This window comes from Bubalus kerabau, chromosome 16, assembly GCF_029407905.1.
Source record: "Bubalus kerabau isolate K-KA32 ecotype Philippines breed swamp buffalo chromosome 16, PCC_UOA_SB_1v2, whole genome shotgun sequence".
NCBI lineage: Eukaryota > Metazoa > Chordata > Mammalia > Artiodactyla > Bovidae > Bubalus > Bubalus kerabau.
Genome location: NC_073639.1, coordinates 62,649,904 through 62,658,239, shown reverse-complemented (window position 1 = coordinate 62,658,239; position 8,336 = coordinate 62,649,904). Strand labels below are relative to the sequence as shown.

Here is an 8,336-nt window from a genome sequence, read left to right as displayed (position 1 = left end):
TATTAAAGACATGTAATAATGCCCTTGCTTGGGCTAAAAACTCTGCGTCTTCACAGCTATGGGATCTTGGAAAAGTCACTTCACCTCTGAGTTTTAACATGCTCATCTATAAAGTGGGACTATAATACCTCCTGTGATCAATGAGGCTGCAAGATCAGATTAGGCCTGTAAAGAACTCACCTAGCTCCTTGACAGGGCTGGGTAACTGGTAGTTACTATTATCCTGCTAGAGATGTCTCAGCTCAAGAGTCCACAGGTCAGCGTTATTGCTTCCTGGGTCTTGAACTTGAAGTAGGGAGCATCTTTGATAGCGAACAACTGCAACCTCCCGGCTCTGAGCCTCAGTTGGTAGGTAATGTGGAAGGAATGCTGGTCCTGTTTTTAGATGATCTGGGGTCTCATCCTAGCTCAGGTCTGATGTGGGACAAGCTGCCACTAAGATCTCTGTGCAGTCTTCAGTGGGAAGATTGTAGACAAAGACCCACAGGGGGCCAGGTGGGCTGTGCAGATGGGAGAAGTGGTGTGGGGGGTTGGGTTTCAGATACAAGGAGAGGGGGCAAAGGTAGTAGGGATGAGGCAGGGGTGGAGAGGTTCCTGTCTTAGAGTAGGCCAGTTCTACTGGCCTAGAGTCACTAGCAACTTCATGAAGGGAAGGGAGGTAGAATATGAACATCTATTAAGCTCCTACTCTATACCAAACTCTCTCTATATTATCTTATGTAATTTTAATAACACAGTTCAAGGAAGGCATTTTAATCCCCATTTTATAAAGACAGAGATTAAGGCCAAAAGAGGGAAATGACTTTCCCATGAGTCACACAGCTGGAGGCAGCTGAACTGCCATTCAAACCCAGGCCTGACTGTCCAGAGCGGGGGTCTTTTTGATTCCTTGAAAAATGCCATTTGGGGGTTTCCTTCTGAGGGTGCTGCTCCTCTGACTGAAACTTCCCCAACTCCTGTCTGCTTTCCAGGCCAGCTCCTCATCCTGCAGGCTTCTGTTTAAACATCACCCTTTGGGGAGGCCTTCCCTGAACACTCCCTGCCCTGGGGCCCCGAACAGGCCACACCTGCCCAAGTTAGCCTCTCTCACTGAGCTGTTCCCTGCGTCACAAGGCACAATCACTTATTAACTTTTTGTTTGCTTCCTTTATCTAGACAAAGGCTTTACTCCCAAGGAGCTTACATTGACATGGAGAAGAAAGACACGGAACCCAGAAACCAATAGTTATCCAGGATGGCGATAAGTGCTGAGAAGAAATGAAAACTAGGCAACAGGCTGGAAAGTGACAGAGAGGGAAAGGGAAATTTAGAGTGGGGGTTGTCAGGGAGGGCTTCCTGGGGAGGTGATATTTTCAATGAGATCTGAGAAGTGAAAAGGAGTGAGTCATATGAAAATCCAGGAAAGTTAGCTCCAGGCAGAGGGAAAAGTAAGTACAAAGGCCCTGGGGTGGGAATGAGTTTGATGTGTTCAAGAAGTAAAAGAAAGCCAAGTGGCTAGAGGTTGGCAGTCCCAGGGAGGGTGACAGGAGATGAGACAAGGCCAAGGGCCAGATCATAAAAGGCCTTAGAGGCTGAGCTAAGGAGTTGGTTCATTGCTTGGTTAGTCTCCCACCTAGGCTATGAGCTCTACAAGTGCAGGGCCCTTGCTCACCACTATATGCCAAGACTCTAGCCCAGTGCTTGGCACATGGCAGATGCTCAGTAAATACTGTCTGAGTCAATGAACAAATGTGTTCACATACTGCCTTCTACACTCAACACCTTCTCTCTGTGTATTTTACCATCTCTTTCCCCCAGGCTTCCTGTTTTCTCCTTGCTGTCCCCTTCACCCTAAGCCCCAGCTTTGAGAATGTACCCTAATCATGTGAGATTATTTACCCACAAAGGCTCAGGGGTCCCCCTTTCAAGAAGGCCTGTATTTGCATAGTGCATTGCAGAAAGTGAAAGTGTTAGTCACTCAGTCGCGTTCGACTTTTTGCAACCACGTGGACTGTACTTCAACAGGCTCCTCTGTCCATGGAATTCTCCAGGCAAGAATACTGAAACCATTCCCTTCTCCAGGGGAGCTTCCTGACCCAGAGACTGAATCCAGGTCTGCATTGCAGACGGATTCTTTACCATCTGAGCCACCAGGGAAGCCCATTTCAGAAAGCTCCCTCCAAATCTGATGGCATCAAATGGTGGGATTTCAGGCCCATATGTGTCTGTGTCTACTTGGAAGTCCTAGTTGCCCCCTCAGATCAGTGCAAGAAGGCGACCCCAACCACCAGCTGCTAGGAAACTCGGTCACATCAATAATTCCTATGCCTAGCTCTTACACCAGTGCCCGAGGGAGCGGGAAGTTAATTAGCTTTGCTGGAAAGGGCCTGTGAAATGTGTGGGACTCTGCAGACTTGAGAACCCTTCACACTCCAGGCACAGCTCTGCATTCCAGCCCCAGCCCGGGCTCACTAGGCCAGATCTTACACCTGTTCATGGTGTGGGGTGGTATTTACAGACAGTAGACACTCGTGGGTCAGCGGGAGGACAGGGATGGGGCCACCCCTGTGCCGCATTTGAGTTGTCGCAGAGTTAACTTAATGATGAAACAATCACCATTCATTCTCCCTTCTCCTGGGAGTGCAAATGGCTTTATAAACACCAGGCCTAGGGGGAACGTGGGGAGGCGGGGTAAGCGGTTTACCTTGGGTGGGGAGTGAACCTTCAGTCCATTAAGGGGAGTCTGAGAGCAGAAGTTAATGGTCCCTCCAGGCCTGGAAGTTAATTCGGCCTTGAAAAGAGTTCTCAAAATCCATTTGCCTACCACTTTGGCCCACACTGATCTCCACGCCCTGCCTATGCCTCCTCGTAACCTCTCCACTCACTGTTCCTTGGTCTGATTTTCTCCAAGATGCTGGCCCAGGAAGTCACTGACCTTAGATTGGGTTTCTCAAAGTGGGGAGTACCTTCCTTCTGTACGCAGCACAGATGATGTAATGTGGGTGAAACGCTTGCCTCTGGTCCAGAATTTAAGGTGCTGACAAAAAATTCAGTCATCAAGATAAAATAAGCACAAGCAATATTAGAAGAATTAAGATTCATGAAAAATATCTATGATGAACAAAATAACAAAATTTATAATTAGTTCAGGATCTTATTCTCACTCACTCGGACCCTTGCTCAAATGACCTTGACCCTCATTGGCATGACCTTGACCCTCACTCATCTCCCTATAACCCTGATGCAAGATGATCTTAGATGGCCCGCATGTGAACTTTCAAAATTTTAATACACACTTTTTTTTTTTAATTACAGCAAGTGATGCCAGCTTTCTAGTCATGGTAGGGATATACCATTTCTCTTTTAGAAAAAAATAGTTTTATTTATTTATTTTTGGCTGTGCTGGGTCTTCATTTCTGCGTGGGCTTTTCTCTAGTTGCAGTGAGGGGGGCTGCTCTCTAGTTATGGTGCTCGGGTTTCTTATTGGGATGGTGGTTTCTCTTGTTGTGGAGCATGGACTCTAGGGCCTCTCGGTCTTCAGTAGTTTCAGCATGTGGCTCAGAAGTTGCAGCTACTGGGCTCTAGAGCACTGGCTCAAGAGTTGTGGTGCACAGAGTAATTTGCTCTGAGGCATATGGGGTCTTCCTGGATCAGGGCTTGAACCAGTATCTCCTGCATTGGTAGGCACTGAGCCACCAGGGAAGCCCCAATTTCTCTTTAAAAATACATTGATTTTAACAAATAATTTAAAGAAATTTATTGAGTAAATAATAGGATGGGGCCAAGGTCCTGGTGGGGGGATATTTGGTCAAAAGCGTCATCTGTGATCCTGCCGAAGGCAGGGCCAAACTAACCTTCTCTTCTGTTCTTTGTTGTATGAAGGTAACTTCTGATTTATAGCAGGAGCTTAAGAAAAAGAGAATGGGCCTTATTGGAAGGGTGGCTTCGACAGTCACCAAGTCCAGCTGAACCTCATACTCCTCACCTCTTGAATGGGGCTTACAACATTTGCCCCAAAGGGCTGTGAGGTTTATAGGAGATGACTATAATGTGCTCAGCGGGGATCAACAGGGCCACACCTTGATTTTTTGTGGGCTCCTTTCCTGGAGAAGGGAATGGCTACCCACTCAGGATTCTTGTCTGGAGAATTCCATGGACAGAGGAGCCTGGCAGGCTGCAGTCCATGGGGTCGCAAAGAGTCAGACACGACTGAGTGACTAACATTTTCCCCATTAAAAATGCTAAAAGTTATTTTTTATATCTGCATAGTTATAAAGATAAATGCAATCCACTTTAATTATTAACACATTCACCTTTATACCAACACAGTCAAGGTATGCATCTTGCTTATTTCAAGAAGTATTTTGGTGGGTGTGGGGGGACTCCTGAAAGTACCATGTCCACAGGCCTTGTGCCTGCTGTGCTAGATGGAGAGGCCAGCGCTGGGCACAACAGACAAGCACTTACTCTTTTAATCTTCACAGTGCCACAAAGCAGGCATTACTAGCTCCATTTTATGGATGATGAAAAGAAAGTCCAGAGAGGTTCAGCAACTTGCTCAAGGTCACACAGCCCCTGAGTAGCAGGGCAGAGGTCTGAATACAGATTCCTCTGATTCTGGAGTCTGCCACGCTGCCATGCCCCAGGAAGTGAGCGAGTCTGGAAGGCTGCCAACATGAGCGGCTGTGTCCCTTGGTAATGGAAATTGTGATTACATTTGGGGCCGGCTCCTGCAAGGCCTGCAAGGTGGAGGCCATCTACAGGAGGAACCCAGTTCTCCTGGCCCCTTGGTTGCCTGCTAGTTTGGGAAGGGGCTGGGCAACACGCGCAGGCTGGCTGCTTGAGAGTCTCTGGGCATTTAAGCTGCCACCCTTAGGCAGCGAGACGTGCTCAGGGCCTCTGAGACTCTGAGGACCAGACTCTAGCAGACTGGGCTGCAATTTGCTTCACAACTCTGTGTTCTTGAAAAGGACAAAGAAAAAGAGAAGAGGAACTTTGGACGCAGACCAAAGCCACTCAGGTTTTCCGCTGTGTCTTCTTGCAGGCTCCTCAATGAGGAGGGCCTGACAAGTGTCACCTGAACAAGGGGTCAGAGCCATTCCCCTCCACACACGCGACACTGCAAGTTTAAACAATTGTGGCTTGAGACAAAGATCCTCCCAGGGAAGGAAAATCTAACCGAGTTTGCAGTTTCTAGCTCCGGCACTTCTTGAATTATACATGGGCAAAACCCCCTTGAAGGCTGCTTTTTAAGCCGTTGAGGGGAAGGCATGTAATTTTGGTCTCTGGCATTCTGCTAGAACACTTGCTGAAAGTGGGGGCCCCTCCCCAGCCAAGTGGCGTTTGCCTCGAAACCAACTGGGGGACGTTTGACGCCTCAAATAGCTTCAAGCTGCCAGCTGAAAGGATGCTGAGGGAATCGGTTTTCTCTTTGCCACAGGCTTGTCTCCTTAGGGGCCTCTGTCCCTTGGAGGCTTTTGCCTTGCCATGGCAGCTGTGAAACTGACCACAGACATCCTCCTCCTTTCTGGCTGGGAAGACGGACAAGTGCTATATTCTTCTGGAAGGGAAGGCAGGGGGCTGGGTGGGGGTCTGCAAGGTGCAGCAGGTCCAGCCAGGCCCATTCCAGTGTCCTCTGGGAGATGGCAGCTCCAGGTCCAGACCGCCCTGACATTACACTGGGTCCAGAAAAATGGCGCTGTTTCTGGTCCCTGTAATCGGGCAAACTGTCTCCAGTGATCTGCAACTGCAAAATGCAGCCTAAAAGAAGGGGGTTCCCAGCATTCTTCTCCCACGGGGGATTGCCCCAGGACAGTGGACAAGGGCATTTGAGGATTCTAAGTTGACTGGGATCATTTGGGTCATTGGTGGCTTAAAGTGAGGGCCCTGGTGACAGTCCTGGGGTTTAGAATGGCTCTTTGTAACTTATTAGCTGTGTGAACCTGAGGTTACTGCACCTCTGGGACCCTCAGTTCTCCTGACTGTAGAATGGGCTGATTATCTACTTCAAAGCATTGCTATACAAATGAAATGCATGCTGTGTGCCTTTAACACAGAAGTAGGGCAGATTTGAAAAAAAGTGAAAGTGTTAGTCACTCAGTTATGTCTTTTTGTGACCCCATGGACTGTAGCTCACCAGGCTCCTCTGTCCATGGGATTCTCCAGGCAAGAATAGTGGAGTGGGTAGCCATTCCCTTCTCCAGGGGATCTTCCTGACCCAGGGATCACACCCAGGTCTCCTGTATTTGCAAGCAGATTCTTTACCATTTGAGCCATCAGGAAAGCCACCAGAAATGGTAGCTATCATGATCATCTGCATGCTGAAGATAAGCAAATGACAAGTGGTGTTAGTTCCCATTGGTAATTCAGAGGGTGTGTGTGTGTGTGTGTGCACGTGCATGTATGCATATGTGAGTGCCTGTTCCCTGAGTGTGAATATGTGTGTTTGTGCATTCGTGAATAGGCTCCAAGCAAAGGTCAGGGGAAGCGTGTTCTTGTTCCTAGACTGGAAACTTGAGAAGGGCAAATACTTCATTATTTAGATTCAAAAGCTACTCATTAGACGAGACTCGGGCACTTAGAAAGAAGAGCTGACCTACAAGTGTAAAATGTTATTATAAGTAATGACAATGATTATAGGATGAGGGTTGAACGGAGAGAGGGAGCCGGAGAGGTTAATGTCCATTAACTACAACGAATTAGGAGATGGTGCTTCTGCAGACACTTCTGGGTGAAACCTAACGGTCTGTTTATTTACCTCACGGGGAGCTCTTAGCACATCAAAAAGGTATTTAAAACACCCCCCCCCACCTCCCCCCTCCCGCCAACAATTAGCTTTAGGAAGAAGAGTAAATATGGACACAATTTATCACTCCAAGAGAGCCCTGCTATCAGAGACAGATGCCGTCAGTTAAATAAAACAGACACTAAGACTTGCCAGAAAGATCAACCCAGAAGCAATTTGCTCATTTGCTGATCATCAGTGGACAGTAGGATTTTGGGGGCCCATCAACAATTCATGTCTTTATGCTGATTTTTGTAACCTGAATTACATGTTTCTTTTTGCATCCGGTGGGGGAAGGAAGACTCAGGAATGGGTTGAGGTGATTTCAGCGGCTTTGTCCATCTGTGATTTTAAAATGTAATAGAAAGAAGTTGAACACTGAAAGAGTTACAAGATTGGGACTTCATTGTAGACGGTCCAGTCATCCCGATTTGCCCGGGACTGAGAGGTTTCAGTGCTAGAGCCAGGAGAGGGTTGGTCACACCATTTATATCCCCTTCCCGGGGTTCCCAAGTGTGAGTATTGGTCAGTCCCAGTCAGAGTAATAGTGGGCAGAAGCTGGCTTGCGGCTTTCCCGTTAGAAATTCTACCTCCCCCCATATGGTGAAACAGACTGTGAACCCATTAGCAGCAGGAATGTGGGGTCACGTGGGACGAGTGCAGGGGAGCTGCACACACCGAGGTAAACGTGCAGGGAGACCTCTGATAGGTGAAGGCGCGGGGGCCCAAAAGCTGATCTCGTACAGATTGCTTCTAACTTCCCAGAGAACTCTTGATGGAAAATTGCAGAGCCCGGTGACACTTTGCAGATTCCAGAGTTTCTGCCCTCCCCACCCCTGTCAACAGGTATCCGATCATGTTTTATAAACCAGGACAAGAATGCACACTAGATACTCAAAGTGCACATCATTCTATCATTTCAGCTGCTCCCACTGCTTCTGAGATTTTTGTATATAAATATCTCTGTGTGTGCGTTTGTGTGTACATTTCTTGACATATTTACGAAGTCCCAGTTTGCCAACCTTCAGGGCATAATGCAAGAACTATTTTTCATCCTAATCTTCTGTAATGACATGTTTTATTATACTATTTCAGCTGTTTCCATTGCTTTTGCTGTTTCATGTTTTATGTATTTTAACTAATGCTTTAATTTTAGGACGTTGTGCCCTAAGGTGGTTTCACAAAGGCTCACTTTGGAAAAGCAATGGGGATTCACAGAGATGGCCGTTGGAGGCTCTACCCACACACAGCACGGCACAGAAGAAAGAGGGTCCGAACACAGGGCAGGAAGCAGACACACTGGAAGGCAGACTGTGCAGGTCAGTAGCTTAGGGGCCTAGCATCCATAACACCAAAATGTAAGGGGAGCTTGTGTTCGCCTAGGGCTTCTGCCCCATTTGGCACCTGCGAACCCCCTGGGTTCTGGACAAAGCAGGATGGTCGGTCACCCTACCAAGATGGTGGGTTTGATGCTTGAATATCCTGGTTCTTAGCAGGAGGGGGGCTTTTGGTGTGACACAGAAAGAGCCTGGAGTTTGGAATGTGCTCTTCTTAGTTTCAAACCCCAGCTCCG

General features: G+C 47.8%; 1 long non-coding RNA gene across 1 annotated transcript; it reads left to right on the top strand.

Moving 5' to 3' along the window:
• The first annotated feature begins 1,256 nt into the window (after window positions 1-1,256).
• On the top strand, window positions 1,257-7,936 carry LOC129629892 (uncharacterized). Its single transcript, XR_008703374.1, has 3 exons — window positions 1,257-1,427; window positions 7,529-7,609; window positions 7,920-7,936. It is a non-coding gene; the product is annotated as an uncharacterized LOC129629892 (long non-coding RNA).
• Window positions 7,937-8,336: the final 400 nt, after the last annotated feature.